This window comes from Aythya ferina (genome assembly GCF_964211825.1).
Source record: "Aythya ferina genome assembly, chromosome: 2".
In the NCBI taxonomy this organism is placed as follows: domain Eukaryota; kingdom Metazoa; phylum Chordata; class Aves; order Anseriformes; family Anatidae; genus Aythya; species Aythya ferina.
In genome coordinates this window covers 148,546,167-148,563,356 of record NC_140297.1, presented here as the reverse complement: position 1 = coordinate 148,563,356, position 17,190 = coordinate 148,546,167, and the positions used below count along the sequence as shown (strand labels likewise).

Sequence of the window (17,190 nt, the reverse complement as noted above, 5' to 3'; positions counted from 1 at the left end):
AAAGCTGCTTTTTAAGATGACTGTTTCTAATAATGTCCAAGTCCTTTGGTTCACATCTTTTCAATCTTTCGCAATCAGTGTGGCACTTTGACTGTTCAAGGCATGGGGACTGCAGACCATTTGTTCTGTGTGGCGTGAAATGCAGACCTCTGCAACGAGAAATGCCACCAGGTAGAAAAGCCATGAAACGGCAAATGGTTTAAAGACAAACTCCTCCCTGTTTTGCTAGCCTACTTTCAACCCCAAAAGAATGTGGGGATGTTTACAGACTCTGTGTTCTTAAAGCCAACAGAGCTGCAATTTCAGCTCAGCTGGCAAAACACTCCCACAGAGAGCCAAGCGGCCAATGTGCTACTCCCAGCAGCGAGTCCGTCCCTTAATGCAGTTTATTAGCTTCATGTGTGCAGCTGTTTGGAAATGTTAAGTGGGCACAAGCAGAAAAAGCTTGTCTCAGGGGGAAGCCAGAGATGGAAGGAGAAGCTGGAAGGATGGAAGGAGAAGCTGGAAGGACGGAAGGCTGAGCGTGCAGCCGGAGGGAGGGAAGTGCCTGGCCTGCAGAGGTGGCCCCTCTGGGGAAGTTTCTTGAGAAGGACGGAGAGGTGAGTCCAAGTCCTGAGCATCTGTGCCCTCTAGTGGCTAACAAAAGAGTGGAGGCAGAGGACGTGACCCCTGTCCAGTCCTTCACCAGCTACAGCGTGGTACAGCCATGCCCGTCCTCTGCAGAAGAGGCACCACGAGGGCATACAGAAGATAAGAGACATAGCCAGAAGGGAAAGGAGGTAAAACACACTAACTCCATCCTGGGGTTGTATCGTAGCACTCTGTCCAAATAACATGTCCCTGCCGGAACCAATGAGGCAGGAAAAAATCCTCACTGGGAAGGCTTGGAGGCCCCTTCTCCACAGTCCTTGCTCCCGCCAAAAGCACAACACTGAGCTAATGGCCCTGCAAGTTTGTTTTGATTTCCTGAGCAGGCTTGAGTTACCTAATATCTGGCTAGCTTCCTTCAATGGCTTTCCAGCAAAGTCATTCTCAAACAGTTTTCATTAGATACCAAGTAGTAACTATCATGAAGCTCCTCATGAAGCCCCTCTTAACAGTCAAAGGCCTTGGTGCTGATCTTGCCAGTCTTTCTATTTTTATTATTTTTATTCTATCTGCACTGATAATCTTTATCTGACTTGGTCAGGAGATACACATAAGTTTTTGCTTGTTAATATGTATATACATGTGCATGTAAATGTACGTACATATTTGCAAGTATATGTATATGTATACATAACAGTCTTGCATAGGTAAATCCCCATGTTACTGCCAAATGATCTCTCTTTTCATTCTTTAGCTTGGCGTTTCTTTTCTAATAGTTACACTTCATGAGTTACAGGCTGGACACAGGACTCATGCCAGGCAGTTTGCACCACAAACCACATACAATATGTTCCTTAATTACATGGGCCCCAGCTATCTATGATTTGCCAGCAAAGTTGAACTTCTGACAAGTGGTTAAAAGGAAATCTCTGTGATCAGCCTATTTGTGATAGGACTTGAAACAGGAAAAAAAAAAAAAAAAATAGGAGAAAGGAAGGGTGCTAGAACCAGAAGTTTTTTCACATGGAGGAAAGGCAGTGATTGTGGGAGATTCAAAGCTCGAAGGTCAGATCTCTGGCACCTTTCAAGCGAACAAGAAAACTCAGGTAAAATGCTAGTTTATCTCTGTGAAGGAAACTTGAAATACCACACACCTCTGGTTAGGGTCTCTCTACCCTTGAATTACTCCCCAGTCTCCTGTAATGGCAACAGGTAGACTCAACAACCTCGGAGACCTTCCACCATACTAATTTCAGTGAGAGTGTAAGACTTCTTGAATGTCTTGTAGGACTGATTTTGTAGATAAGACACAGTAGCTCCTGGATCTCTTTTTCAGGTTGGAGTAATTCATCCTTAGGCTGGTGTCATACCCACTGCAGTGCGTGTCCAGCCAGTGCAAACAGAGGACCAAGGCAGGAGGTGCGTATACTGCTTTACCATCATCCTTGTCTTTGAACTGATTTACTTCTCTGGGGGCCCTAAGAAGAAGGATTAAGAAGGATCTTCTGCTTAAGCCACAGAAGAGACAGAGCCAACCCAACATCTAATATTCCTTCATTTTGTTATGCAGAATATATATGTTGTGATATTTGGACATGCTAAAGATTTCAGCACATATACACAAGAAGCTATTTTGGGGGCCAGAAATGGTCATTTTAGCCTGCAACCATAATCACTGAATCTATTTCAGAACGTATGACTAATTTTAGTGATTGCTTTTTATCTGAAAACCCAGGATTAGCAGCGCTACATAACAGGTGTAGCTCTGCCCATTCACCCAAAGTTCTCCATACTCCAGTCAAACAGAAAGCACATATTTAGGGCTCAGACTGGAATGAGACATTTCCAGCCTACCCAAATTCATCTGATCAAAGACCATGTTAGTCAAAGTATATACTCTCCTTTCAGTTCATAGAATCATAGAATCATAGAATATCCTGAGTTGGAAGGGACCCTTAAGGATCATCAAGTCCAACTCTCGACACCGCACAGGTCTACCCAAAAGTTCAGACCATGTGCCTAAGTTCACAGTCCAATCTCTTCTTAAATTCAGACAGGCTCGGTGCAGTGACCACTTCCCTGGGGAGCCTGTTCCAGTGTGCAACCACCCTCTCTGTGAAGAACCCCCTCCTGACGTCCAGCCTAAACGTCCAGTTATTGTTCTGTCTCTTTTCTAGCAGGGAAAGAATTTTGCTTTGACAAATATATCAAGCTCATAATGCCATGCCAAATATTAAGTGGAAGAAGAAATCCATCCAAATGCTGGGGGATTAGCATCCAAATGCTAATGGGGATTAAAATTCAGAAAAGAACCTGTTTGCTTGTTTGTTTGTTTGTTTTTCGGTGAATATTAATTTTCCTGTGGTTGTGACAAAGGGAATCAAGCCATTAATAAAATTTTTCTTAGTGGCACATCCAAAGAATTTAATCTCTTCAGGCTTTGAAAAATTATTCATATGTTATTCTATTTTTCAGTTATAAGGATATGTCCATCACATAGGCCTACCTTTCAAGAAACTATTTATGCTGCAAGTACAATTAAACCAAGAAACCATATTTTAAGCAGTGATGCTTAGATTATGGTACCAACTTTTCTATTGTGTTCTTGAAGTGCATTAGTACCTTAAAACAACATTAGATGCCTATGTTAGGAGTTCCTATCTACATATAGAATGCTACAACAGCTTCTCAGTGGAAATGTGAATCAACATTATCATGCAACAAGAAAAGATTTGTTACATTTTAAAGTCATTGGATTTACGCATAAGCATGTATAAGGCAAATTTATGAATCAGACAAACTTTCATAAATTTTAACATGAATGGGACCTTGCTCAAACATTATTATGGCCAAGTATTTTGCTGTTTGTTAGCTTTCTTTTACTGTTTCAAAAACCCACAAATAGAAGCAGAGCTGTAGAAAAAAAATAGCGTGGAATGTGAGTGGTATAGCAGAATGCAGCCATAAATAAAACGTCTCCGGAGCTTGCAGAAAAAGAATATTGACAGCAAATAATCAGATGAGTATGGGAAGGGAATTGGAAATAATACCACTTTAATCAAGCCATTTATCTGACAGGCAGATAATGCTGGATAAGGATCTTTGTACCAGGATTCATTCAATCTGTCAAGAGTGGGAGCCGAGGGAGTATAAATTCCAAAATCGTCAATCCATGTAAAGAAATCTACTGTTTTACTCATGAAATTCTGTCAGCAAAAAGACAAGACATGGGCTTAGCTGTAAGACTTCATCCCCTGTTTCTAAAGCATTTTCTTCTAAAGCTTATAATGGTTTTTGGTCTGTGTTCAGAGCAGCATTGCCTCAGTGGCCTGCCAACTTCTTATTCAAACAGGACCTCCTGCTCTGGGCCCAAGGCCATGCCTTCAGGGGCATTTAGATAGCTGAAAATGCATTTAACTGCTCTCTGGGGCATTACCAGTTAAAAGCTCTCTAAAATCTGCTGGCTTTAGGGCCTTAATTTGTTGTGCTACATAGGAGACTTTTCTAGGTGTATTTCCAAACTGGTCTGCGAGGCTGGAAAAGTGAGAAGAGGCAATAACCATTGGCTGAAATCGTTCACACTGAATTCCTGGGGTTGAAGAAACTGGGCAGAATGTACACTTAATGCAGGCAGCAGTTTTCTGACCATTGCAAACATTCATTTATAGTTATAGTCTGTTCTTAGTGACGACCTTGAGGGGCCAGGAATGCTCCTGACCTCTTCCCATCACCCTGCTGGACCCTTTGAAAGTCTCTTTCAGGCCCAGAATCCACAATTTCAGAAAAATAATTTAATAAATATATAGGAGTAACAATATACAGAGTGACTTGGTTATAGAAACGAAGAAGAAAGTAGCACAGCAGTCCCTCTACACTTCAATACCATCCAAAAAAGAACAGATTTTTTATGTTTGGGCTTCATAGTAAATTCAAATATCAAGTCCTAATTCTTCTTTCATGCCTCTATAATTCATAAGTAACACGAGAGGAGAAACTTACCACTGAACCTCAGATGAAAGGTATTTGTAACGGCTACAACTTCCAATTTTAAAAGAAAATATTTTAATTATGATGCAATGCTATGGGAGTTAAAGAAGCTTATGTTTCTGTTTATTTTACATGGTGCCCAATCCTTTTTTTTTTTTTTTTTTTTAATTCCAAGGCAACTCTCCCGTTGACTTCATTATGAGTGCTGTGCGATACGCCTGAGTTAACACGGGAAAGTACAACAGATCCATGTGGTGGATGTTAAGATATAGCACTTACACAAGGATAAAACCTAATTCTGTGATCACACAGAGGTAAACCAGGACTGCTTCCAGCTTAGTCAGGGGTACTTCACTGGTATAAAGTCAGGGCAGCTCTATGTATTGCTTTAAATGGAGTTAAGTTACCATATTGCTGCATTCTATAATTTGTGACTTTTGACAGAATTAGCCATTTGGGGTCTCTTTTTTTCTATTTACACCTATGCCTCTGAAATGATCAAGGGAGGCAACATGGCTGGTTTTCAGTGTAGCTGTCTGCCTTTCCTCCTTGCCCTGAAGCTGAGTGTAGCCTTTGTCTCTCCATGCTTGGGCAGTTTGAGTTTGTACCAATGAGATTTCTTCCACACTAATTTCTGTGACAGAATCAGCACCTGACAGATTAATTCCAATGTGGTAATAGTCCCATAACGCTTAGTTTAAAGGCATTAAAAACACACTAATTGTCATTCTTTCTTTTGTTTGCATCTTATAGTCAAGTGAGTAAGGATTCACAAAAAATGCAAAAATTTTGCATTTTCCCCTTCTCTCGCAGTGGTGCCAGACCTTGAATTCTCATCACCACTTCACAATCCAGAGGTCCAAATTTCAATGCTTAAATACCCATAAAACCTGCTCTCAGGCTTCCACCGGTGCCATCGTTCATCCTTTTCCAGGAACTGCGGTCCTTCATATCTCTCAAACCCCACTGCCATGTGCCGATGTGATTGACACTCCTGGGAATGATCTGCCCACTCCTCCTAAATGCAAGCTTGGGCTGTCGGTGCTGCAGACATGCAGAAAGGAGGAACACAGACCATTGAACACTGTCAGATGGCCATCTGCCAGCCAAGGCACAATATGGTGGCTCCTGCCAAGCCAGCTGGGTCCTCACTCTTCCAGCTGGTACAAAAGTTGCCAGGCAGCCTCCAATTCAAGAATCTTCAAGCATTTGGGGCTATAATCTATGCCATGTGTTCCTCTGTTTTTACTTGCTACATAGTAGAAAATAATTTATTCAGATATGCTAAATTATATTTTTAACATTCAACAAACTGTTCATCATGAAACTAAGTTTTGGCATTAGCCAGAAAATGCAGTACTTTTCTAATTGTGTGTATTATTATAATGGTCCTTTTTTGTTTAATCTAAATATTGTAGCTCATTTTTCTTCTTGGATGTCACAACCAGCACTAGGCTGCCCAGTTCTGCTGCTGTCTACCACTTAAATGATTATTACTCAAGCATTTTGGAAATAATTTGTGGGTAATTAATCTTTTGCTAGATGACATCTACACCCTTTTGTCCAAAGGAATGCCTATATTTTTATTTTATTTTATTTTATTTTATTTTATTTTATTTTATTTTATTTTATTTTATTTTATTTTATTTTTTAGTGCATATTGACAGACTGTATCGTGATAATTGCCTTTCTAGCCAAGAAGAGCTGAAGAGTTTCTTCAGAGCAATTCAGTATCATTCAATTCTCGAAAAAATTGAAAATGGCCCTTTTTTCATAAATGACATATTGCCAAAAAGAAAAAGTGGGAATAGAGCCCAGGACAGTTAGTATGAGATTCAGAGATCTTTACCGCTACAGCTAAATGAGAATTTGCTACTATTAGCAATGGTATGTGGCTGTTAAGCTTTCTTTAGTCTGTAATCAGACATTAGATGATAACTAGGTATGCCCATAATTATCTTTATTCCTAAGCCTTTCTTTGGAGAACAAAACTTACTTCAGTTTGCATGGATTTCAGAATGCATCATCGTTTTCATTTCTCTGTGCTTCGTTAAACTTCACTTTACTCTCCATGTCTACAAGTTCAAAAATTAAAAGTAAATAAGCAACTATAGTTTTGTTTTCTTATGTATTCTGATTTCCAAGAATTTGTTTGCTTCATTACATCTACCATATGACAACATAAAAAATCTGTCCTTTTTCCGGAAAATAATATCTTTACTTTTTTTATCCTTTTCCACTACACACATCATAGAGCAAGTCTGCAGCCATTCCACAACAGAAATAATTCTCAGAAATGTTCATACACCTAAAAATTGAACAGTCACAAATACATAATTTCAGAAAAACCATTTAGTCTCTCTACACCCCATTGGAACATGATTTCCAAACTCCTTTTCAGCCAAGCAAAAAAATAAAATAAATTAAAAAATAAAAATAAAAATAAAAAATCTTTTTATCTTTTTATCTTTCCTGTCATTTTATTTTAATTGAAGTTTATCACATTCTTTATACTGACTTCCAAATGCTTCACCCTTATTTCATTAGTAGGTGCAATTCCTAGAGATGTGTGAAATGTTGCATTTGAACTACAAAAGCCTGGAAGCAGACTTGCTGTGAATTTATCCTACATTTGCAAATCATCAGTGAATCGTTAAACTCTTGTGTCTACTGAGTTGTCTGCAAGTTTGTGTCTGCTGTCATTCTGCAGGTGTTAAGTGCCTCTTGTGCCCAGGGACTTCTGTGGTTGTTTTTAGGGCACTTCCAGGGAAAACGTGGGCAACACTAAGAGGCCACTTGTGGTCTTTTGTGGTTTTCAGACACCTGTGCTTTCTGAAACTTCATACAAACTTTTGTGATTCCCCTTGAACCTTAAATGTAAACCATGTCCTTGCAGCTGAAACAGTAAAATGAACCTGAGCCAACCTCAAAGCTTCTGGGACCTGTATACACAACCACGTCAGTCCAGACTGCTGGAAAGCTATGTGACAGCACAAGTAGTTTGGAAACCAGGTGACATGACCAAAGTACGCCCAAAAGGAACTAAGTTTCAAGAGCGATTCCAGCCCTAGAAAGAGGGGAACAATGACATCTAAAACCACCACATACATCAACTTCTGCACAAGACAACTTGCCTCCACGATGGCACTGGGCAGTCACACAAGAGTGAGGGGCAACAGGAAAAAAGACACGTTTGTGGATGATGTGGGATATGCTTCATGTAGAAGAATACTTTATATTTCTTATAATGGCTGGTGAGTCTTCAGACCTCCCTGCAGCAGCAGTCACCATCCTACAGTGATAAGGACTCTTTCTGCTGTAAAAGCTGCTACTCCACCACATGCATTTTTCAGGTGATCCAGCCAGACAGCTTCAGCAGTCCTTGACATTTAATATCCATGAATCACTAGAAATAATGAAAATGTTCTAATATTACAGCATAGTAAAATAAAATTATACTATCACTGTAGCTCTTATCATAGTCTGTTTTTAAGTGCTAACCTGTCTGTTCAGACATCTCACACATTTGACAAACAGGCTCCAGAAAATCTTGCTGAAACAGATGAAAGAGATACCACTGTCATGGTAGGAGTTGGCTGCAGAGGAAAACATCAATATCTGGATGTCTAAATCGAAGCATCTAAGCTGTCTTTATCATCAACAGAGACCTAGGGCTTGATTCAGTTGCACAGACACAGGCACCAGATGCCATTTGAGATGCCCTTAGGGTCCCCACCTCACCTTGAGCTAACACCCCAAAGAACACGAGTGTCTCATAGGCCCTGGGTGATATCCACACATCTCTGAGTTGTATCTGTGCCCCAGTGAGTGTCTCAGATATTCTGGACATCTCAAATGCCTGATGTCTGCATGAGGGCAACTGAGTCAACACCATCCAGGGGTACTTGAAAAGCAGTTTGGAAGAATTATATGGATTTTTCAATGAAGCCGTGACATGAGAAGGAAATGAAACACCTTACTGAGTGCCAGTACCTTTTCTGACTGGAGTATGTGTCTGACCAAGGATCTTCATCCTCTTTCTCCACCTCTCTCCCTAGTAAATCCAGGAGTGTTATATTTGAGTTTAATACCTCTTAAGTTAGCTTAGCTGGAGCAAGTGAAGCCACAGCTGCAAAAAGACACTGTAAACAGTGAATGGATTAGCAGCATCCAGCAACCCTGCTAACTTGAGCTGTAGAGTTTACCTCCCAGTGGGCCAGTTAACTTGTGTGCAAGCATATTTCCACATTCAATTGAAGGGCTTTGTTTGTGGATGGAATTCAAATTAAGAGCAATACATCAGTTTTTCTATGACAAAGAAAAGTCCTTAATATGTAAGAGTAATTTCAGTTTTAAACTAGATTTTAAATGTCTTACTGAAAGGAGTTAAATCACTCTTCAAGCAGAAATCACATAAGTTTTTAATTGATATTCTGCATTTTAGTTATCTTTCATTAATCACTTACTCTTCTGAATAGCAATTTCATAGCTGGTAGATTCAATCAGCCATTTCTATAAAATAGTTGCATGCCACTGTAAATGACTACACATCAGAAAGAACTTATTTCGAACATTCATAAATAGATCTGCATTCTGCTTTATGCTAAGTTGTATTTGTGTTCTTGTTCTGGAAATGCTTTTTTTGGACTTTGTGCTGATGCACACAGGTATCAGGAAAGTCAGACTTTAATGTTCCCTCTCAACACTGCAGACCACTTCCTTTTGAGCATAAAAAGTGCCAGCAAGCCTAGGCAAACACAGGATGTGACCATGGAAATTGTTGTGCTTCACAGTGAAATCATAGTTATGATCTGATATGCAAAAAGGAAAATGGACAATCTGATCCTATAGTCCAGTAGTTTTGACTAAGAGCTAATCTTGCAAGATTTAAGGATATGTTTTCTTCCTAAATCCATTCCCCAATAAAGACAAGAGAACTACTGCAAATCTTTGGAAGTACTTGGTTTCAGCTACATCATGGTTGCAATGATAGAGTGTCCATGCTGTGTTTTTTCTTAAATGCAAAGATGTGACATTTTAGTTGTAGATCTTTTATCCAGTTAGAGACATGCAAACACTGGGCTACTTGATATATACAGAGCTTGCAGTATATTTGAATTGTACAGTTATTAAAAGCATTTCTGTAGACATTCCCTTTCCTTCTCAAATTATTCTTTGCATTTCTCAAATATTTATGAATATTTATGAAGGTATTTACTTGAATATTAAATTAAGTCTGCGAATAAGTCATCCATTTCTCTGATTTTTTTTTTAATTATTTTTTATTTTTTTTAATGAACACTTTGTTAGACCTTCAATATAAGTGCCCCCAGAGGGGCCAGTAAGTTTGAGCACAGAACTGTAGAGTACATCCTATTGAATGTATATAAGCCTTTAATCAGCACAACAGCCACAAAACAGTAGATTGGATAACCATCTGAAGAAACTCAGAAAACACTGTGCTTTAGTCTGCCCTCAAGATCTGTTCATTAACAGCTTTGCAAATGTGTCTTCAGCTACCAAACCTACGCTAAATCACTCATTGAACAATCTTACACTAGTTAGCTGATGATTCTTTTTTTTTTGATTAACTAACAGATCTTCATAAATTCAAGTCTACATGGAGAAAATACACTGATTTATTGGTCCAATACAGCTTATCCTGAAAGCAAAATGAGTTTCACATTTTACTTCAAAGGAAGAAAGGCTAGACCCTAAAGCTATAAACAGCATAATAAACACTAGTAAAACATAATACTTACCAAAGCAGCATGAATTTTACTCCAAAAAATACACATTTATTTTCTTTTATGCTATTTGTGCAACTTAATACTAATGAAAATAAAATACACCTGGTCACTCTGAAGTCACACCTAAATACCATGAGAGTCAAAAAATGTATCAGAAATAATACTATGAAATCCATTTGCATTAATTATACATAGAATTAACCTGAATTCCAAATTATTAAAACTGTTATACCTCTGCTTATTTGCAAATAGATGAAAAGCAAATTACAGTATCATGGTTCTCAATTACAAAAAAAAAAAAAAAAAAAAAAAAAAAAAAAAAAAAAAGTAGATGTGCTTACTCAATTCTAAGTTTTAATATTGGTGTACACTAAAGATCCAAACATAAGCTTACAGATAGTGTAAAACTGACATTAGTATCAATGGAAGTGGAAATAGGCCAATGCTGAAAAATCTGGTTTTGTGTTTTGTTGGACTGAGTACTTAATAAATTGTCTATTAACAAAAGCTATCCTAAGCGGTTTTATAATATAAAACCATTTCTCTATTTTTGCCTTCATATTCCCAGTTTTTAATGATTGGCACTATATAGATTAATGGGAGTCAGTCATAGAAAAGACTAAATGAAGTGTAAGTTGAAGGTGTCCTGATTTAGCTCTGTTGGAGACAAATCACATTCCTCTTTTTCAACCCACTGGAGACAGATCTTGCATGTTGCCAATGCACTTTCCCAATGAAGTCTGGCGAATCAACACCATTCTTTTGCTGTTTACAAGGAAATTGAGCAAAGGAAAATGATTTTCATTTTCAGCCTCCAGCCAGCTGTACTGTCAGACAATGAAGCATGATGCTAAGTGCAGAACAGCAGCTTGTCTGATAGATGATAAGTAATTAAATAGCTTTGGTCCAGAAAAGGTTTTCTGTTGTCCTTGGGCTTTGGACAATAAGATTTCTTTGATTTATTTTCCTAAGCTGCCTTCCTGTGAGGGGAAAAAAAAAAAAAAAAAAAAAAAAAAAGGCATTCAGTCTACTTGTATTTACTGTGAAAAGATGAAGCCCTCTTAGTTCTATAGAGACCTGAGCCTCCAGGTGTAGACCAGATAATGGGTGTTTCATTTCATTTCCTTCTCTTGTGCCTTCATGAAAGGAAACCCAGACATTGCCTTTAGCGATGCTGCTGCAGGATGTTGACCGTGAAAGCATATCCCAAATTAGACAAGTGTATTATTCCTGTGTAATGTTTGAACATAAGCAGGAGGAACAAACTTTAATTTAATTTTTTATAAATAAGAAATAGTGCACCTCTAAAGATTCACAGAAAAGATATTTGAAAGTATAAAGATCAAACTGAAATAAATTCTTGAAGAAGTAACTATTTCTTTCATTCCCTGTTTTATGTGACAATGAGAATAAAACAAGTCATGCATTTAGAAGTGAACACAGCATTTTCTGAAGACTGTAGACTTAAAAGATCCTTCTACGTGAAGCAAAGGACTAATAATATTATTTAGTAAAGGGAATTTCCTCATACTAAATGCTGGATAAAATGTATTAAAACTTATTTATGACCATATAATGCAGAGTTATTTAGATACTTGCACAGTCCTATACCCAGCGAATATTTGTGTCTCATTGCTTTTATGCCCTAGATTTACTACCCCTTTAAACAGGACATTGCAAATTTCCTCATTTTATGGGTCCAGAAATGAGAGTCCAATGTGATCTTCACAGGTCACTGAAAATTTGGGATGGCATAGAAGGAAAAAAAAATCACATTTCTTTAGACCTTAGCTCAGCCTCCAGTAAAAAATAAACAAAAAGATAAATAATCATATTTTCCTAAGTCTTCTCAATTGAAAAAAAAAAAAAAAAAAAAAAAAAAAAAAAAAAAAAAGGAAGGAGAAGGAAAGGTCTATAAGCCATCACTCTTGAGGTTGTACCAACATGGAAGTGAAAGAAAGTCTCGAGGCTGAAATACTGGTTGAGAGAATATGGAAAGTATTAGTGATGGAAAAAAAAGATGGAATGCTAAATTACTGTGCAGGCTTTCATGTGGTATGGTTGTGCCTCTACACATTCATGGATGAAAACAAAATTCAAGTCATGGTTACAGCTAAAAAGATCAAATGTTTTTTTTATTACAATTTTACCAAGAGGTGTAATTAGAACAACTGAATCCTTGGATTCTCTGCAACACAAATGTTCGAACAACTCATACTATAAATTCTATTGTTGTATGCCTTTCATTGTTTTTATATAATGAACATCCTGTTCTCTGGCTAATCCTACAAATGATGTACAATAAACCCTCACTTACCAGAAATACCATTATTTGAATCAGGGTCATATTCAACTTTAAGTGATGTTTGAATATCAGAACCATCTGGCTCCCCCAAGGCCACACAGCTCAGCAGGACTAAGGTGATTGGGACATAATGCTTCGCTAGGAGTGATTTGCTCTGGTTTTGTCCAGCTGAACTCCATGGTCTTGCACAATCTCCAGGAATTTTGGTCCTGTTCAAGTCAGTGGCTGTATTATGGCTTTAGTAGCTAATAGTTTAGAATTGGCATGCATTACACATAACTATTATTCTTTATGTTTAAATATGCTGATCAATACTTATTTGCTTGGCACCTTATATTCAAAATTACACCTTAAATATATGTAGCATTGTACAAGTAGAGACTATTGTTTTGTAAGCTGAGTAATCCTAATATTCCCTGTTTTGGTCATATTATCTTGAGCAACACAAAAACCAATGAAAGAATTTATGAGCAGGTTGGATAAAGGCAGAAGATGAAGATGCCATGACAGATTTATTTTTATTTTTTTTTCACCATTTCATTCTTCCTTCCTTCCTTCCTTCCTTCCTTCCTTCCTTCCTTCCTTCCTTCCTTCCTTCCTTCCTTCCTTCCTTCCTTCCTTCCTTCCTTCCTTCCTTCCTTCCATTAAAAGGGAAAAAAGAGAATCTGAAAGAGAAAACGGGAGACCTCTAAGACCTAGATTCAGAACTCTCAGCAGTTGAGGTAGACTAGAATGGAAAAGCGTAACCAAGGTCAAAGGAAAGAAATATCAAAATGGATTTAAGAATCAGCCAAAAGGGTTGTAGAAAAAGATGTGGGGGTAGCTCTTGCTGGTAGAAGAAGGTGGAACTGAAGACTCAGTAAAGAATAATCTACAGGATAAAAATTAAACACTACACAAACACTTTTTTCTTCAAGGTTATATTATTTTTTTTAAATAGAAATTTATCCAGACTTCAAACATACTTAACTCTGGGAGAGAAATAAGAGTCCTTGGAGAAAAATCAAGGAGGTAGCTGAAGGAAAGGAAGTGTTGAAGTTGGAGGTGTATAATACATGTATATTTGCTAGAGGCTAAAGTAAGGAACAAGGCAAGCTGAATAGATTGAACTGGTGGAATACCTGAACACAGAAAGGTGGAAAGTAAAAAGCAGGCTCTCTGAGAAACAGAAAGGAAAAAGCTAGATCAAAATAGTTTTTTTTTTTTTTTTTGCTGCTGCCAAAGTCCACATTTAATAATAAAAAAAAAAAATAATAATAATAATAAAAAAAGGATATGTCAAAGATAGTGATATAAAGGTGAATCCCATTTTCTGTTGATAACCATTTACTTAGTCACTAGGTGAGAAAACCAGCCAGAGAAGACAATACACGACTTAGATCACATGCCTTATGTTCTTACCCTCCAAGTAGTTAAAGCCAGAGAACAAGTAATACCAAAACATACAGATGAATAAAAAATAAAATAAAATCCAAATGGTGTCAGAAAGAGCCAAGATTAGAGAAAGAGACATAGTTGTGTGAGGGGTCAATAAATGAATCAGAGAACACCAAACAGAAAATGTGGTGGACTGAGCAGGGAGTAGTGAGAAGAAAGCCCATAGGACTGGGCAGGGGAAGGAGTGAGTTTGGATGGACAAAGGAGAGGAGCACTGCTAAGGGCAACAAGCCATGGCCAAAGAGATGGGCCCCAATTTCAGACCCATAAAGGAGTATTTTTCAGTGAAGACAAGGTTAAGGGCATGAGTGGGGAAGTCATTGTACAGCAGATTGGAAATGAGATTAATGAAAGTAAGTGAATAGTAGGGAATTGGGTTAGTCATTGATGTGGAGTGGGTGTAGGGTATGAGATGAAATGAGGAGAATAAAGCAGCTAGAGAGAACCAATTTGCCACTTTAGTAGAGTGGAATGGAACAAGTGAAGGCAGAAGGATGGTAGAAAGGAATCAAAAGGCAGATGGAGAGCACTCCATGGAAAAAAAAAAAAAAAAAATGGTTCAGATAGGGGATTTGGGGAGCCAAATGCTCTTGCTGCCAAGTTTGATCTTGGACACACGTATCAGGACAGTGGCAGATACTAGCTGAAACGTGAAGACTGAAAACTATTGTAGACATGAAGGAGGTGAAGCAAGTGAGAAGTTCATAATGAGGGTAAACTAAATTCTTCAGAGGAGGAATAAAAAAAGATGTACAGAGCTGCAGTTGGGAAAAAAAAAAGAATGCGTGAGCTGAAGGAAACCACAAGTCAGGAATAAAACCCATCCATCTAAAGTGTGTAAGAGTAGTCAGAAGAAATTACTACAGACTGCAGGCTTTGAAGTCTGCAAAACTATTCTTCCATTCTTCTGGTTATCTGAAATGTGAGTTATCCAAAGATGTTTAATCTCCGTGTCTCTGGAATGATCAAGATTGCTCTTTACTTATTGTTACAGTGAATCTTGTAGAACGAAACTTAAGTGTATAAAATGCAGAAACATCTCTTGCTCAGAATGAATCATTAACATCACAGAATAAATAAGTGGATAAAATTGCTAATTTGATTCAAAGCCCTTGAATACACTTCATCTATAAACTGTGACTTCAGTAAGTATAAACAACTCTCAGTGAGTGTCCTCATAGGACTGATATTAACTCACAACCAAAAAAAAAAAATGTTTTAATTCCTACTTTAGGGAACTAAACATTTTTCTTCTTCATCCTGACTGTTCATGAGTGTAAATTCAAATGTTAATCCATGAATTATCCATTCCTAAATTGAAAAATAATCTAAAACACTCATTAAAATCTTACGTGACATTAACACCAACTTCACTTTTCTTTCTGTTTGTGTCATATTGCCACCCTAGCTAATGCATATATTGATGATAAGCATCAGGAAATATTGTGTTAGAGGAATAGTAAAAGTATTAGCAGAAAGCAAATTCTGTCATTGGAGTCAGAAATGTCAAGCAGCAATATCTCATGTAACTTCTAAATCCATCCTAAAAGGCTTATTGCTTTAAAAGACATACATACAATGAGGCAGTAGTTTTAAAAACTTTGTTGAATAGGCATCTGAAGTCCTTTGTAAAGACAAAAAAGTACTGGAACGTCTCCAAGAAAGTAGGTGACCAAAGCACACATTCGGATGCTTCCTTTCTTTATCCTGTCAGTCACTTCTGTGTTTGGAATCACAGGCTGTGTATTGTGAGGTGATGTGTGAGAGCCATAACATGATAGCAGGGAATTGCTTGGGAGAAATGAGTGTGAATAAAAAACGGAGACTCAGAAGAGGGATTTACATTTTTTCACAACAAAGTGACAGCTGTTATGTCATGAGTCTATACTTGTCCCAACATCTTTGTTTGTGTGCTGCCTATCCCCCCGTCCCATTTCTGTCTTTGTGTGTGTATGCTGTATGTTTTCGGGGCAAATTAGTACCTTTCTCTGTGTCTGGAAAGAAACACAACATCTTTTTGGCACTGGAGCAAGCTCCATAATGAAGACTGTGATTATAACTGATGAAGGATATGGATTCATCTTTCAACTTTGCAAGTTATTTATTATGATTCAGAGTTATGAATTCCTTTGGGTCATGGCTTTCTCTTTGAAGTTGCTGCAAGAGTTACCATATACTGTTGATATGACTGAAATTCAGGGTTGGGAGGAAACTGGGGCCAAGAGTTGGAAGCTCTAAGCATATACCCCGAAGCCAAATCCTTTAAAATGTCGCAGGGTGGACATCTAAAATTGGATATTTGCAAGTTTTTAATGTTATTTAAGTGTCATTAATAATAATGACAATAAATGTTGCAATAACATCTAACATTTATGTACTGCTTACCAACCTAAATTTTTGTCCAAATGTTTCTTCCCAAATGGGTAATCAGAGTTAGATAAATTTATGAAGTTGTCAAATTAAAAAACTTTTCAAAAGCAGATGCAATTTTTGTAACAATTCAGATCACGGTTCCTATTTGTTGGAATGTTCAAGCAGCTACAGTTGTCTCTGCTGTAGTTTGTTACTCACAAATGCAGAAGTTATGTTGTTTCAATATTAAATAAAATAAGCTACATTAAGATCATGAGAGTAGTAGGGTTCTAATAGTATGTACCCAAAACTATGGCAGCAGTTTCCTGTTACGGCTCACAAGCGACTTATCCTCAGCTTCCTTGAGTGCACCACGTTCAAAAGCAGAGAAAACACTCACATCACGTCTCAGTAATGTACAGTACAAGAATGCCCGTGAAACAGAAGCATGCCTACTAGCTATATCTTAATGCTGTATGCTGCACTGCATTTTCCCTGATAATATTATTGATCCCATGCCAATTATGTCTTTAACCTTTTTCTGATACTCAACAAAAGACAGGTTAATAATTCAGTATGCTCAATTCAAATCCCAGGATGATCCACATCCAAAACTATTCTTCAATAAGACAGATGCAGGAATTCATCCTTTATGTTCAAATCAGCACAGACATGTTTGCAGGATCAGGTCCCCTGTATAACGTGAAAGAAAATACCTGTATAACCCCTATAACACACCCTATCTAGAGGTGTGCAGAACTGTCAGCAACT

At 37.7% G+C, this 17,190-nt stretch overlaps 1 long non-coding RNA gene across 2 annotated transcripts; it reads left to right on the top strand.

Moving 5' to 3' along the window:
• The first annotated feature begins 328 nt into the window (after positions 1-328).
• Positions 329-3,516, top strand: LOC311430724. 2 transcript variants are annotated; one of them, XR_014688985.1, is made up of 3 exons: positions 329-599; positions 1,925-2,007; positions 2,769-3,516. It is a non-coding gene; the product is annotated as an uncharacterized lncRNA (long non-coding RNA). The 2 variants fall into 2 exon arrangements; XR_014688986.1 differs by having other exon boundaries at positions 2,766-3,516.
• Positions 3,517-17,190: the final 13,674 nt, after the last annotated feature.